The sequence below is a fragment of the Phacochoerus africanus genome, chromosome 11 (genome assembly GCF_016906955.1).
Source record: "Phacochoerus africanus isolate WHEZ1 chromosome 11, ROS_Pafr_v1, whole genome shotgun sequence".
Taxonomy (NCBI): domain Eukaryota; kingdom Metazoa; phylum Chordata; class Mammalia; order Artiodactyla; family Suidae; genus Phacochoerus; species Phacochoerus africanus.
In genome coordinates, this window is record NC_062554.1 from 31,931,561 (window position 1) to 31,949,303 (window position 17,743).

General features: G+C 35.2%; 1 long non-coding RNA gene across 4 annotated transcripts in view; it reads left to right on the forward strand.

The window, feature by feature from the left end:
- The window catches only part of LOC125110976 (uncharacterized), a 63,930-nt gene that overhangs the window by 20,582 nt on the left and 25,605 nt on the right, over positions 1–17,743 (forward strand). The window lies entirely within an intron of this gene.

Here is a 17,743-nt window from a genome sequence, read left to right on the forward strand (position 1 = left end):
TAAGAAACCTTTATGTACTAGCCTTGGCCTGATGTACTAGGAGAGGGCTATCTATGTAACATAAACCACTCCCCACTCTGAAAAAAGAGGCTGGTTTTTTGTATCCCTAACACCCAGTCCATGGCACAGGCATAATGTTGGGAGCATAATTTTTTGTTATGATATGTATAGCTTCTTCTTTTTTCTCCATTATCTTGACCACACAATGGTGTCAAGAGCTAAGTAATATAAAAGCTTAGTAATACAAATACAGATTTCTTAGAAAGTAGAGAGGTAAAGAAAACTAGGATGCTTATGTTGTGATGCCTTGGTCATCCTTTGTGTAGGGCAGAGTGTGAGGGGTGGGGCTTGGGGAGAAACTAAGACTGGAAAGGTAAATAGGAAGCTGAGTGATAGGGACCATAGCAAAGCAACCAGCTAGACTCAGGATGAATCAAGTAAAACAGAGTTTCTCAGAAGGAGATCTGAAAATGTGGATTGCTCTGTCTCAGTCAGAAGCAAAAGACTTGAGAGTTTGTATTGGCCTCTGATTCTTCCAAAGTGAATCATGGATTCCTAAGAGAACCATAAACTTAGTTTTGCAGTTGTCTGGAAGTTAGGGCAAGGAAGAGTATTTTTCTGTCTTTGGTTGGGGTTAGAGTGACATACTCCTACAATGATATTGTAGGGCCATAAAAATAGAGAAAGCTGCCTGGAACTGTGTCCTCTACATGTCTCTCATGGGGTCCTCACTCCCTCAAAGTTGATCTTTCAGAAAGAAATCACTTTATTTACGTATTCTGATATTTGAGCATCCATATGTGTTTTTTATATTCTAACCACACTAGTTGAATATCCTCTTTATAGGTTAGAACTTTACTCAAGATAAGTTCTTTTGTTTGTCCTTAGAGTTGGTTACTTTTTATGATGATTGTTAATTAATAAGACATCTTTTTTATGGATAGTACATAGAGAACCTAATTATGTTGTTTAGACAAGCAACTCTTAAAAGTTAATAGTGATATATTCAGTTTCCTGATTTTTGGAGCATGTGGTCAGATATGGATGTGTTTATAATCCACTTTTCAGTATTGTTCTTGACCTTTTTGGATGTTATAATGGAAAAAAATTGAAATGATTCCTACCTCTGAGGAAATAACAAGCTAGTGGGAAGAAGTAGGACAAAAGCAAATTAAAATACTCCATATTCAAGAACAAACAAGAAAAACTTACAAATGTGAGGTGAGTTGTCATGAGACACCCTTAATTATTTGAGGGGCAAATCTTAGTGTTTCATAAAATTGAATGACTAAAAGCATGTACACTCAATTTTATAAAATATTTACCACTCAACATTCTTATAAAAATGATTAATTACCCCATAATATTCAAGTGCTCTGAAGTTGTTTCAGAAATAGAACAGAGCAGTGGATATGAATTGAAAATTGGCATGATATTAGCTTGATGTTTCAATTAAGGCTTCCCAAATGGGCACTAGAACTACCCATCTGGATTTGAAAATAGTTTCCAAGGGTCACCCCAGACCTAGTGCATTAAAATGTCTTGGTTTCAAGTTTTCGTTTTCGGAAAGCCATACAGATGATTCTGATGCCCAGTCAGATCTGAGAACCATATCATAGGGACTTATCTCAGAGCTACTCTAAGCCATTTCTAGAATGCACCTAAGGATTTTGTAATCAACTCAAGCTGCAGAACTTTAAGAGATCAGTTCCTCATTGTATTCTGCATTTCCCTGTCATATAGCTTTCTGGAATTCTAGGAATATGTGAGTAGGGAATAATTTATGATTAACTCACTCACCAAAACATTTCCAGAACCACGCTGAGGATACCCTGTAAATACATCCACTCTGAGGTTATCTCTGAACTCCAATAAATCAATCTAAATCTCATTTCTTCACTGCCTCAAGAGAAAAAGATATCCAGTGTAGATCTGTGGGGTTCATCGAGCATACCCATATACCCGTGTCTTGGAAGGGCTGATAGCTGCTAGTGGTGATTCCTGAGTCCTGCAACTTCCTTAGGATGTGGCTGTAACAAGTCAAAGAGCTCTTGTAGGATTATCAGAAGTGTTAGAAGATCAGTCAGAAATACAGCAATCGAGGGTAATTTATCTGAAATGATTATGACCTTTATTTTCACTGGAAAAATAAAAAATGACTTGTTCAGGAAAATCTTCTTCCACAAGACAAAAACTTAAAACTCCTGTTTATAAAGAACAATAAAAGAAGCATCGTGCATGGAAGTCTTGTGAAAAAACAAACCGGGAGAAAATATTTGCAGCATAAATAAAAGATGAAGGATGACTAACCATCCTGTTTATTAATAACAAAAAAGTAATAACCCTGGGAACACAGAGAAAGTGTATGAACAAGTAACTCATGTAAGAAAGAAAAAATGGCCAGGAAATCGAACATACCAAGCTTATTTCTGCCTAATTGTTTTTCATGTTCTATTTCTTTTTAAAACCCCATGTCCTGCAGATATTCACATGACTCACCTTCTCACTTCCTTCAGGTCTCTGTTTTAATTCCTTCTATTCAGAGATACCTTCTATACCTGCCCCCAGATGATTCTCTATCTCCATCCTCTATTTATTTTGATTCAGAGAATTTGTAAACACTTGACATATGCGTTGGTTTATTTATTGCATGTTTCCCTGGAGGAGAATATAAGCTCCATGAGAATGGGGACGTCTGTTTTACATACCAGTTTAAACCCATTGAAATACCCATCTAATAAGTTAGCCTAATAGCAGCACTTAGAAGAGGTCTTGACAAGAGATGAATCTCCAAAGTATACAAACAGCTCATACAGCTTTATATGTATTAGAAAAAAATCAAAAAAATGGGTAAAGGACCTAAATAGGCATTTTTCCAAAGATAAACATATGGCAAAAAAACACATGAAAATATGCTCAGCATTGCTATTTATTAGAGAAATGTTAATGAAAACTACAATGAGGTATCACCTCACACCAGGCAGGATGGCCATCATTGAAAAGTCTACAAACAATAAATGCTGGAGAGGGTGTGGAGCAAAGGGAACCCTCTTACATTGTTGGTGGGGATGTAAGATGATATAGTCACTATGGAGAACAGCATGGAGGTTCCTTGAAAAACTAAACATAAAAATTCCATAGGATCCATAAATTCCACTTCTGGGCATATATCCAGAGAAAACCACAATTCAAAAAGATACATGCACCTGCATGTTCATTGCGGCAGTATTAACAATAGCCAAAACATGGAAGCAACCTAAATGCCCATCAACAAAGGGATGGATAAAGATGTAGTACATATACGCAATGGGATATTACTCAGCCATGAAGAGAACAAAAGAATGCCACTTGCAGCAACATGAATGCAACTAGAGATTATCATACTAATTGAAGTAAGTCTGACAAAGACAAATACCATATGAGATCACTAATATGTGGAATATAATAGAATGATAAGAAAAAAGAACTTATTCACTAAGCAGATACAGACTCAAAGACATCAAAACCAAACTTATGGTTGCCAAAGGGGAAATGTTGGGGGGAGGGATAAATTAGGAGGCTGGGATTAACATATACTCACTACTATTTATGAAATAGATTACTAACAGGACTTAACTGTGTAGCACAAGGAAATCTACTCAATATTGTATAATAACCTATGTGGGAAAATAACCTGAAAAGGAATGGAGATATATATATCAGATATATATATATCTGATTCACTTTGCTGTACACATGAAACTAAAACAAACTGTAAGTCAACTATATGCCAATAAAATTTTTAAAAAGAGACATCTTACATGTTGTAAGTACTCCAAAAAGAGTTTGCTGAATTAATGAAAAAACTTACTCAACTAATAATATAGGGAACTTTATTAAAATAAGAGTGTGATATATTTTTCCTGTATATTGGCAATTTTTTTTCTTTTTATGGCCACACCTGTGGCCTATGAAAATTCTCAGGGCTAGGGGTCAAATTGGAGCTGCAGCTGCCAGCCTACACTACAGCCACAGCAATGCCGGATCCAAAGTACATCTGCAATTTATGCTGCAGCTTATGGTAATGCCAAAGGCCAGGGATCCAACCTGCATTTTCATGGACATTATGTCAGATTCTTAACCTGTTGAGCCACAACAGGAATGTGGGATATTGGCAATATTTTAAGATTAATACTATCTAGGGTTGATAAGGCTATGGTGAATTAGTTTCACAGATACTACCATATTGCTCTCCAAAAAATGACAGCAATTACAAATTGAGTATATCATATTTAAAATCCATATACCTTTATAGGAGTTCCCATTGTGGCACAGCAGAAACAAATCTGACTAGTATCCATGAGGATGTGGGTTCAATCCCTAGCCTCACTCAGTGGGTTAAGGATCTGGTGTTGCCCCGAGCTGTGATGTAGTTCACAGATACGGCTTGGATCCCACTTTACTGTGGCATAGGCCAGCAGCTACAGCTCCAATTCCACCCCTAGCCTGGAAACTTCCATATGCCACAGGTGCAGCCCTAAAAAGCAAAAAATGAAGTAAAATCCATATACCTTTCAGTAAGGCACAGATAGCAATAAGGCATGCATACGTGTTTTTGTAACAGTGATAGTGACAGAAAAAGCTAAAAAGAAAACTAAATGTGCACCAATGAGAAAATAGTTAAATTATTACATCCATATGATGATACATCATGAGGCTATTAAAATGTGAAGGTAAAAAGGAATGGGACAACATGGCAGAGTAGGAAGATCCAGGACTCACTTCCTCCCATAGATCCTCCAAAATTTTAATTGCATATAGAGAAACTATCTCTTGAGAATATCCTGTAGGCTATCAGAAAAGACTTTACACAATTGAAGATAAAAAGGAAAAGCCATATTGAGATGGGTCGGAGGGGAAGAAATACAGTTTGGCCAGGATTCACCCCTCATCCCCTGATGCTGTGACCCAGAGGAGGAGGGATAGCACTTTTTTTGTTGTTTTTGGTTTTTAGGGCCACACCTGTGGCATATGGAGGTTCCAAGGCTAGGGGTTGAATCAGAGCTACAGCTGCCAGCCTATGCCACAGCCACAGCAATGTGGGATCCAAGCCACATCTGTGACATACACCACATATCACAGCAACACCGGATCCCTTACCCATTGAGTAAGGCCAATGATTGAATTCACATCTTCATGGATACTAGTCAGGTTCATTTCCACTGTGCCACAATGGGAACTCCAGGAGGGACATCACTTGTAGCTTCCCAAGAAGACCAAGGGCTCTGAACCCCCACATTGAGCTTCGTAGCCCAGGTGGACGTACACTGGAAACAAGAGCCCCTAAAACATCTGGCTTTGCAAATCAGCAAGGAGAGCTAGAAGGCTATGGGAAATCCAGACATCTTTCTTAAAGGCCGTGGGCAAAAACTCTTTTGCTGAGTCACAGCACAGAGGCAGAAGTCTGAAAAGCTCCCAGTGAGTGAAGAAGATTAGTTGACTAATTTTTATTATTTATTTTTAATTTTTTATTGCAGTATAACTGATTGACAATATTACAATAAGTGTATAGCATAGTGATTCAGTATTTATTTTTTATTATAGTTGACTTGCAATGTGCTGATTTGATTCACTATTAATATACATTACAAAATGATCACTATATGTTTAGTTACCATCTGTCATCATATAATGTTATTAAAATAGTATTGATCATATCCTCTATGCTGTACTTTACATCCCTATGACTTACTTAGTCTGTAACCAAAATTTGAACCTTTTAATCTTACCTAATTCACTCATCTCCCTGAAAGTCCCCACTGCTCTAGCAGCCACCCATTTGTTCTTTGTATCTGTGAGTCTGTTTTTGTCTTGTTATGTTTGTTCATTTCTTTCTTTTGTTTTTTGGATTCTACATATAAGCAAGATTATATGTTATTTGTCTTTCTCTGTCTGACTTACTTTACTTAGGTTAATACCCTCTAGTTCCATCCACGTTATTACGAATGGCAAGATTTCATTCTTTTTTATGGCCAAGTAATGTTTCATCAGATATAATATATGTATATATGTATGTGTACATGTACACCATATCATATGTGTGTGTGTGTGTGTGTGTGTGTGTGTGTGTGTGTGGAGAGAGAGAGTCTTTATCCATTCATCTATTGATGGGCATTTAAGTTGCTTCCATATGGGAAAGCACCCATAAGACTATCAGCTCACTTTTCAGCTGAAACTTTACGAACCAGAGGAGAGTGGCACAACATATTCAAGATACTGAAAGGAAAAAATTTACAACCAAGAATACTGTATCCAGCAAGATTATCATTCTGAATTGAAAGAGAAAGAAAAAGTTTCCCAAAAAGCAAAGGCTAAAGGAGTTTATCATCACTAAATATACCTTATAAGCAACATTTAATTTCTTTAAACAGAAAAGAGAACATTATAACCAAAAATTTAAAAATTATGAAAGAAAAATCTCCAGTAAAGGCAAAAATACAGTGAATGTAGTGGATCAACTAGCTAGCATTAAAGTTAAAAGACAAAACTAGTAAAATAATATATATCTACAATAATTAGCTAAGAGATACACAAAATGAAAAGAATGTAAAAGATAATGTCACAGACAAAAAATATGAAGGGGGTGTGATAAAAATGTAATGCTTTTGGAATGTACTCAATATTAAGTGACCACCAACTTAAAATAGGCTTATATATACATAAGTGGTTATATAAAAACCTCATGGTAACCACAAAACAAAACCTAATAATAGATACACAAAAAAATAAAAAGAAAATACTAAAGAAAGTCATCAAATCACAAGGGAAGAGAGCAATAGAAAAAGAAAGGAACAACAACAATAAAAACACCTCAAATAACAAGAAAATAATTAACAAAATGGCAATAACTACATACCTATTAATATTTACTTTAAATGTAAATGGACTAAGAAGGAAGTTTGTAAAAATACAGACATAACTCTTGGGACAAAAAAAAAATCTCAAAAAAAATCTAACCTTATATCTAAAGGAACTAGAAAAGAAAGAATAAATAAAGCTTAAAGTTAGTAGAAGGAAGTAAATAATAAAGACGTTATTGGAAATAGGTGAAATAGGTACTACAGAAACAGAAAAGGATCAGTGAAACTAAGAGCTGGCTCTTTGAAAATGGAATTAATAAATGTTATCCAGAATCACAAAAAAGGAAAAAAATGGCCCATATAAATTAAATCAAAAATGAAAGAGGGGCAGTTAAACTGATACCATAGAAAAACAAAGGGTCATAAGAGACTTTTGCAAATAATTATATGCCAATAAATGCACAACCCAGGAGAAAGGGATAAATTGCTAAAAATATAGGATTTCCCAAGACTGAATCAGGAGAAATAGAAAATATGAACAAACAAATTTCCAGTAATAAAATTAAGTCAGTATTTTAAAAAATCCCAGCAAATAAAAGCCCAAGGTCAGATGGCTTCACAGGTGAATTCTGCCAAATATTTAATAGAGTTAACCCCAATTCTTCTCAAATTGTCCAAAATTAAAAAAAAAGAAATCAAAGTGGAAGTAATGCTTCCAAATTCATTCTATAAAATCAACATAACCTTGATACCAAAAATTAGACAGAAATGTCACAACAAAAATTACAGGCCAATTCTCAACAAAATATTAGAAAACAAAATATTAGAAGGATTATCCACCTTGATCAAGTGGGGTGTATTCCAGGGATGCAAGGATGGTTCTATGTCTGCAAATTAATCAATCTGATACATTATAAATTGAAGAATAAAAATCATATGGTTATCTCAATAGATGCAGAAAAATATTTTGATAGAATTCAACATCCATTTATGATAAAAAAAAAAAAGCCTCCACAATGTGAGTACAGAGGCAACATACTTAACATTATAAAGGGCATATATGCAAGCCTATAACCAACATCATTCTCCAGTGAAAAGCTGAAAGTATTTCCTCTAAGATCAAGAACAAGACAATGATGCCCATTCTTGCCATGTTTATTCAACATAGTTTTGAAATCCCTAGCCGTAGCAATAAGACAAGAAAACAAAATAAAAACATCCAAATTGGAAAGGAAGAAGTAAATCTGTCACTTCTTCAGATAACATGAGATAGGCACAAGCTAGGAGAAAGGGACAAATTGCTAAAAATATAAGATTTCCCAAGGCTGAATCAGGAAAAATAGAAAATATGAACAAACAAAGACTACACTATAGACTACACAAAAAAACTATTAGAAATAATAATAGATTCAGTAAAGTTGCAAGATAAAAAAATACAGAAATCTGTTGCATTTCTACACACTAACAATAAAGTATAAGAAAGAGAAATAAAGAAAACAATCAAATTTACAATTGCAGCAAAAAGAATACAATATCTGGAAATAAATATAACCAAGAAATGAAAGATTTTACTCTGAACACTTATAAGACATTGATGAAAGAAAGTGAAAATGATACAAACAAATGGAAAGATATATAATGCTATGGACTGGAGGAATTAATATTGTTAAAATGGACTATATTACTCAAGGCAACCTGCAGATTCAATGCAGTTACTTTCAAAATATCAAGGGCATTTACAAAACTAGAACAAATAATACAAAAATTTGTAGGGAAACACAAGTGTTCCCAAATAATCAAAACAATCTTGAAAAAGCAGAACAAAACTGGAGATATCATAAGTATACTGCAAAGCTATAGTAATCAAAATAGTATGGTACTGGCACAAATACAGACACAGATCAATGAAATAGAATCAAGAGCCCAGAAATATACCCACACTTATATGGTCAATTAATCCACAATAGAGACAAGAATATGCAATGGGGAAAAGACAATCTCTAACAAATGCTGTTATAAAAACTGGACAGCTACATGAAAAATACTTAATCTGAACTACATTCTTACTCTATATACAAAAGTAAACTGAAAATTAATTAAAGACTTAAATTTAAAACCCCTAAAACTCCTATAAGAAAACATAGGCAGTGTGTATGCTCTTCAGCATTAGTCTTCGAAATATTTTTTGCATCTGTCTCCTCAGGTAAGGGAAACAAAACCATAAATAAATGGGAATAATCTAAAAAGATTTTGCAAATGGAAAGAAGGCTTCCACGAAATTAAAAGGCAACCTACCAAATGGGAGAAAATATTTGCAAATAATATATTTGATAAGGGTTAATATCCAAATTTTCTTAAAAAAAAAAACCTCACAACTCTCTCTATATATACAAAATACAGTTAAAAAATTAGCAGAAGACCTGAATTGAAATTTCTGAAGAAGACATACAGATGGCCAACAAACACAGGAAAATGTACTCAACATCACCATTCATCAAGAAAATGCAAATCAAAACCATAATGAGGAGTTCCTCTGTGGTTCAGTGGGTTAAGGATCTACCACTGTCAGTGCTGTGCCTTGGGTCTCTGTTGTGGCACAGGTTCTATCCTTGATCCAGTAACATACACATGCCATGGTCAGGGACCAAAAAACAAAACCCAAAAACCTCCCCAGAACCACAATGAGATACTACTTCACATCTGTCAGAATAGCTATCATCAAAAAGACAACAAATAAGAAGTATTGGAGAAGACATGAAGAAAAGGGGAACTCTTGTACACTGTTGGTGAAAATGTAAATTGTTACAGCCACTATGAAAAAAAAATGGAAGTTCCTCAAAAAATCAAAAATGGAATTACCATATGATCCAGCAATTATGGCCATTTAGCCAAAGAATTTAAAAAAACACACCAGTTCAAAAATATATGTACATCTCTATGTTTATTGCCACACTATTTACAATAGCCAAACTATGAAAACAATCTGGTAGGTTATCAATAGATAAACTAACGGATATGAAAAAAGCATTATATATATATATGCACAAGAGGATATCATTTTGTCATAAAAAATAATGAAGTTTTGTCATTTGTGACAACATAGATGGGCTGAGAGAATATTAAGCTAAGGGAAATGTCAGACAAAGAAAGATATCACTACCTTATGATTTCACTTGTATGTAGAATCTAAGCAAACAAACAAATAAAGAGAAACAGCCTTTTGATGCCAGAGGGAGGGGGTGAGGTTTGTGTGAAACAGATAAGGCTATTAAGAGATAGAAGATTCCAGTTTAAAAATATATGTCACAGGATATAATATGTAGCATAAAGGATAATACTGTAATAATTTTGTAAGGTGAAAGATGGTTACTGGACCTCTCATGGTGATCGTTTTGTAATGTATTTGATGGTTGGATCACTATATTGCACATATGAAACTAATGTTACATTGTTCATCAAGTATACTTTAGTAAAAATAATCAATAAAACTCAAGAATAAGAAGAAAACTCAGCTTTTAAAAAAACCCAAAAGATTTGAACAGATACTTCACAAAGAGCATATACAGAATTCAAATAAACACATAAAAAAGATGTTCAAAATCATTGGTCATTAGTAAAATGCAGTTTAAATCACCAGTACTACTATATACTTATTAGAATGCCACTATATACCTATTAGAATGGCTGAAATAAAAATACTATATATATTTTATATATAATATACAAAATACTATATATATTTCATATACATATTTCACATATATATTTCATATATTTCATATATTTATTTCATATATATTTCATATATTTATCTCATATATATATTTAATATATATCTCATATATTTATTTCATATATATTTCATAAATATATATATATATATATATATATATATAGTAGCAAAGATGCCTAGCAACTGGAAACATTCTCTTAGGAATGTGGAATGCTAACAGCCATTCTGAAAACCTGTTTGGGAAATTTCTTGTAAGTTTACCATGAATTATTGTATGACCTAGCATACCTACTCCTAGAGAAATGAAAATTTATGTTCACACAAAAACCTGTCAAATTCTTATAGCAGCATTGTCAAAAACTAAAAACAACCTGACTATCCTACCACAGGTGAACTGATAAACAAATTGTGATTTTATCCATACAGTGGATGCTCAGCAATAGAAAGCAAGGAGCTTCTGATTTATGCAACAATATGGATGATCTTAAATGCAGCTAAGTGAAGGAACACACTTTACAGTTTCCATATTTGTGATGCCATGTATATGATGTTCTGGAGAAGATCGAACAATAAAGACAGAGAACAGAAGGTAGTTTCCAGGGTGTAGTAGGGTGAAGTTGACTGCTAAAGGTGCAACATGAGGAGATTTTTATGATAAGGGAATTGTTCTGTGTCCTGATTGCGGTGCATCTTTGACTCCATACATTTCTCAAAACTTACATAATTGTATACCAAAATAAGTGAACTTAAAAAAAGTAAACTTAAGAATTATATACAAACACTGTCCTTCCTGAAGTATGAACTTAGAACTATATAATAATCCATAGTAAATATACAGTAATTTACAGTTTAAAATTCCTTTGTGTTTCATCAAATCTTGCAATTTAAATTATACATGTCGGAGTTCCCATCGTGGCTCAGTGGAAATGAACCGGACTAGTATCCATAAGAACGTGGATTCGATCCCTGGCTGGGTTAAGGATCCAGCATTGCTGTGAACTGTGGTGTAGGTCACAGACACAGTTCAAATCCTGCATTACTGTGGCTGTGATGTCGGCTGGTAGCTACAGCTCCAGTTCAAACCCTAGCCTGGGAACTACCATATGCTGTGTAAATGTGGCCCTAAAAAGACAATAAATAAATAAATAAATAAATAAATAAATAAAATTATACATCTTGATTTGTCTTTATTTTAACATAAATATTTTTGAATCATATGTTAATATAAAGGTAAATGTTTAATAGATGTATTGGAACAAGAATTTGAAAAATCTATAAATCTACATTAATAATATAAAGTTCTCTGAGAGCTACTTTCTGAAATAACAAATGCAAAAGGATGATTCTGTTTCTTTTTTTTATTTTATTTTATTTTCCCACTGTACAGCAGGGGGATCAAGTTATCCTTACATGTATACATTACATTTACTTTTTTTTTTCCCCACCCTTTGTTCTGTTGCAACTCTAGACAAAGTTCTCAATGCTACTCAGCAGGATCTCCTTGTAAATCTATTCTAAGTTGTGTCTGATAAGCCCAAGCTCCCGATCCCTCCCACTCCCTCCCCCTCCCATCAGGTAGCCACAAGTCTTTTCTCCAAGTCCATGATTTTCTTTTCTGAGGAGATGTTCATTTGTGCTGGATATTAGATTCCAGTTATAAGTGATATTTGTCTTTGTCTTTCTGGCTCATTTCACTCAGTATGAGATTCGCTAGTTCCAGCCATGTTGCTGCAAATGGCATTATGTCATTCTTTTTTATGGCTGAGTAGTATTCCATTGTGTATATATACCACCTCTTCCGAATCCAATCCTCTGTCGATGGACATTTGGGTTGTTTCCATGTCTTGGCTATTGTGAATAGTGCTGCAATGAACATGGGGGTGCATGTGTCTCTTTTAAGTAGAGTTTTGTCTGGATATATGCCCAAGAGTGGGATTGTGGGGTCGTATGGAAGTTCTATGTATAGATTTCTAAGGTATCTCCAAACTGTTCTCCATAGTGGCTGTATCAGTTTCCATTCCCACCAACAGTGCAGGAGGGTTCCCTTTTCTCCACAGCCCCTCCAGCACTTGTTATTTGTGGATTTATTAATGATGGCCATTCTGACTGGTGTGAGGTGGTATCTCATGGTAGTTTTGATTTGCATTTCTCTTATAATCAGCGATGTTGAGCATTTTTTCACGTGTTTGCTGGCCATCTGTATATCTTCCTTGGAGAAATTTCTATTCAGGATTCTGTTTCTGAAGAAATTATATATAATATATGCATGAACACCACAAAAAAAATAAGAATAACATACACTAAACTATTTTAAATGGTTCCCTCTGGGGAGGAAAAGATTTGGACAGGTTTGGTTGTGAAGTGGGTACCAGACTTGAAATTGCTTTATATACTTTCCTATTTTTAATACAATCAGAATGTATGTATTTTATTACTTATAGAGACATAAGATAAAAGGAAAATTGAATCAGACAGATTAGGAGAAAATCTTGAGCTAATGAAGAATGGCTTCTACCATTTTTATTACCACACCTTCAGGATGTGGTAAAAAAAAAAAAAAAAAATGGAACTGCCAGTTCTGCTGCATCAAAGAAGGATTACAAGACATAGCCACTTACTAATAACGAAGGGAAATGGCCTCTTCTCACTTTGATGTTTGAGACCTTCATGGCCCTTCACAGGGACTTGCTGGGTCACTGTGTTCTCCTCTTGCCTCTGAACTGCCCTGATCCTTGGTCACTTGAGTATCTCTGTGAGTCAGATTTTAACGACAGAGGCATTTATTACTTGCCAGAGAAAAGATTCTCTGAGATAATTCTAGTCATATGACGGTAGTATTAGTAGATTTTTGGGAATAGACTAAGAAAACAATCTCTTTTGAAAGGGTTCTGGTTAGAACAGTGTCTAGGGAGAAAAATGAGAATAAATATGAGTGTGTGTGTGTATATATATATAATTTATTACATTCCCAGCAGAGTCTTAGGGTGTATAACTTTAAAAAGATATGTTTTTTTTTTCATCAGTTTACCAGCTTATGAACTCTTAAAGTAGGGTGACAATACTTCTCCATTTACCTGAGATTTAGGGGTATTCTGTGGTAAGAGACTTTTAGTTGAAAAACCAAGAAAGTTCGCAGTAAACTGGGGCAAGTTGGTTATTATACAAGTAAGGAGCAAGACTAATTGATTCAGCAATTAATTCAGTAAGTATTTAACAAATTCCTAGCACAAGCTGTGTAATGTGTTGTATGCTAGGGATTATTGCATAGAACAAAATATATATATCTGTATATATAGTTCCCAACTTTGCAGAGTTTAAAGTCTTTTCTTAAAAGAATAGAAGAGTAATACTGATTATGCCACACTGTTTTTTCCATTACTGTATGTGGCTTAAGTGCTGTTGTTACTCAGGGAGAGAAAGCTACAGTGTCTGGGGAAAATTGCTGTGGAAGAGAAAGGACTTAAGCAGATTCTCAAAAATATGACTGAGTTTCCATGAGCTCAGCTCCTTGCATATGGTAGATATGCAACATATATTCTTAACAGATTTTTGTTGAGTTAAATTAACATGAATTTTTGAGCAAACTTTTTATTCATTGATTGAAACCATAGAAAAGGATAAAGCCATATGATTTGGAGTCTGGCTTCTGTTTTGGGCGGACTCTCAAATGTTACTGTAGTTACATTCTCTGAAGTCTTGTCCTCTGACTCTCCAACGCAAGATACAGAACCTTGTTTATTTACTTAGAGATATTGCACTCTGGTGGACTGGTTCAAAATAATTTTGGGTATGTAGCTATTAGGTAGATTAAATATTTATGCACAATAATCATGGCTGCCTCTTTCTTAAATGAAAGAAACTGTTTAAACTGATGAGCAACCAGAAAGATTTGGGAGAACAGAGAAGGCCAAGTTGGAGTCCTTAGTGGATAATTTTCATCAAGTTGTGGTGGTTTGATGATTCACTCTTTTCTCTGTGTGCCAAGACTGCAAAGTAGACATCATGTTGATGTCACTGCTCAGGATGAGTATTGTGATATAATGTATGAAACACAGTGTTGAGACTTGGGAGGACCTGAATGCTTCCCAAGCTTCTATGTGACTTGAGAGAAGTCACATGAACCTCTCTGTCCATAGATTCCTTATTTCTAAAGTTACAGCGTTGAACAAAACCATGTATAAGGACAGTTCTATCAATGATAGTCTGGATTTTCACTCTTTTTTAATTCTAGATACCTTTATCATTAAAATACCATACTTTCTCAAATTTAGTGGCCTTTATGACATGCTACAGCATAATTTATGCTATTTTATGGTGGTGACTTTTTAAAGACATGTTTGGAAATACTTTAAATCTCATCAGTAATATGCCTCCCCTTACACTATAGGTGGTAAAACAGGGAAGGAGGAATGAATCTGAGAACACTGACCCCAGAAGACAATCCTTAAGAAGCCATATAAACTGTATTTCAGAATATCACATTGGTGGGAGGGAAAGGCAAAGAATTACCTGTGGTATTTTTCCACTGGTTAAAGGTTTATTCTCCAGAGCATTGATACCTTTATTTTTCTGTGTTACACATGTATGAACATCATGTGTAGTTACGCCGCATAAGTGAGAGGTACATTGCACCTGCACTAACATGAGAAATGTTTGGAGGTTGCCTTAGAGCCCACTAAGAGCTGATCACTATAACAGCAGCAAGAGCAAGGGACAAGAGAGGGGAGGACTAGAGGTTTGAAGTGATACTTAAGAGATTTCTGGTTCGTCTTTGGGGCAGGGAGCTAGATGAGGGAGATATTCATTTTAATCTCAGAGGGAAGCTTTTCCAGTATTATGAGATGGAATGAAGCTATCCAGTTCTGCCATTAGACTCATATATGAAATTCCATCATGGAATCAGATATGTATTTGATCTATGGTTCATTTGTTACTAGGCTTTTTTTTTTAACATGAAAAAAATCACTTAGATCTATAAAAATGTTATGGAAAGGGGGAGGAGAAATCTTTGGATTTGTATACCTAGCCCCTTCCTCTGACAAACTAATATGTAGTGGCTATAGGTTCCTCATTCTGTAAATAAAAAAAAGGATAAATGTGTGCCAGTGTTCAGAATACATAAGAAATAAATTTAACATTTAAAATCATGTAGACTGCTAAGCTGATCTATATGGTGTAAATGTTTTCCCACTTTGTCTAATGGGTGAGAGATGGGGATGGGCCTAAAATCTGATTTATATGTCCTGATTGATGTGTCCCTTGTAATTATTGAGGGGTTCAACCGCAAGGTCATAATAAATTACCCTATGGAAGATAAAAGCCTGACCCCAGAAAGTGGTCAGCATGACTTTTCTCTGAGTAGAGACTTTGTGTTGTTCTTGCACTGAAACTCCCTAACTTCTTTTTGACTTTTGCCTATGTAGGTCCATTGCCATGAAGAGCTAGCCAGCCTGTTGCCATTCAGTCTAGGGCAGGAACAGGCTTCCCTATCAACCTAATGCTTACCTCTTCTCCCCAGTGTTGTGTGTTTACACTGTGATGCATTGCAGGCTGTAGTTCTTAAATGATCCAAAACCAGGAAACCTTTGTCTTCTCTAACCTGCATCTCTTGGCTAAAAGAAAGCAGGAATTGAGATGAAAGCAAACAATATGCCCTTTCTTTAAATCTTTCATTTTTCCTGACATTCTAACTTGTATCTAAGTCTCAAGGTAGGAAGCATCAACTGTTATAATTATGCTTGTGAATCAGAAATCACAGATTAATCCTAAGCTGTTGTCAGTGGTGTGGATTCAGTTGTTTCTGGCAACATAGGGTGGATCAATAGATGTCTGTTTGGATAAGGAGCTTGCTGGGAGAGAATTTAGCCCAAGGAAGACATGAGCAAGAACCAAGTATCTGATTTAATATAAAAGCTTAAGTGGTCAGAGTGGAGTGTAGCAGAGCACAGTGAATGATTGATTTATTGCATGGCACCACCAACCTTGGTCTAGATCCTTGCTGGACAAAAAAAAGGGGGGGGATTAAAAATGCAAATGACTGTTGCTTTACTAAAACTCTGTTGGAGGTCAATGACAATAAGTCTTTGTTTGCTCCAGTGTTTTATAGACTGGAGTAGAGCCTGTCATTCAGCGTTGGCAACCAGAAGATTCCAGTGATGAGAAGCAGTGTTCAGGCAGGAAGTAGCAGAAGCATGGAGTTGTTAGAGGGACCCAGCATCTCTTTTGTGGAAAAGGACTAGATTATTTGGGGCACTTATGAGATACTGCAAGGACTTCAAGGAATTGAGGTTCTGTGTTGATGAGTGGAAGCAACTGCGATGAGGTTTGGCTTAGAGTCTAGGAAAAAATGGGAAAACTACACTTAGTTCAAGAACACACAACAGGTGAAAGCCCCTTGACACCTGTGAAGTCGTAAAAATTCCATTTCTTTCCTCTTCCGCCCACTGCCCATGCCATGAAGGAAATGCCTACATAGACATGGAGCTCGGGCTGTGGCCATTTTCACTAGTGGCTATGTAATGGTAAGACAGCTGTATTGTTAGTGTTATTTGAAAGAACTCTAGTGCAGTGGAGTCACTGGGGATTCATTCATAAATACTTGGATAGGTATCTGCATGTCACTGGAAATGGTGATAAAAATTCATGTGACTACATTTTTCTAAAAAGTAGGTGCAAAATATTCATTAGAGTCTCAAAGATATAAATGACTCTCCCAAAAGGTTTTAAAAAATTTGTCTAGTGAGGGAGAAGGCATGTAAATGAAAAACAATTTTGATAAATTATGCATTTGTTACACAGAGCCAAGAAAGTTCATATAAATGAAATTGTGGGCAGTGGAGGAATAGATTATGATTGAGTTTATTTTGTAGACTGACTAAATGAGAGGACAGAAAAAAATTCTAGACAAATTGTTCTAGTAGATACAAGGGCATTAAATAGCACAATACTTTGGTGTTCCTGAAAATAATTTGGTGTATCTAGGTTTAGGGTTGGGGAGCAGAAGAAAAAGCAGGCCATGAAGGAGTAGGCTTGAATATCGAGCCCAGAGATATAAGCAGGAGCCTTTTGTGAAAGACACCTAGAGTTAGAAATCCTTTTGTTACTTCACACAATATTCAGGATGAATATTGGGTCAATACAGTTGGGTTTAAAATTTAGAAGTCCTAATCTG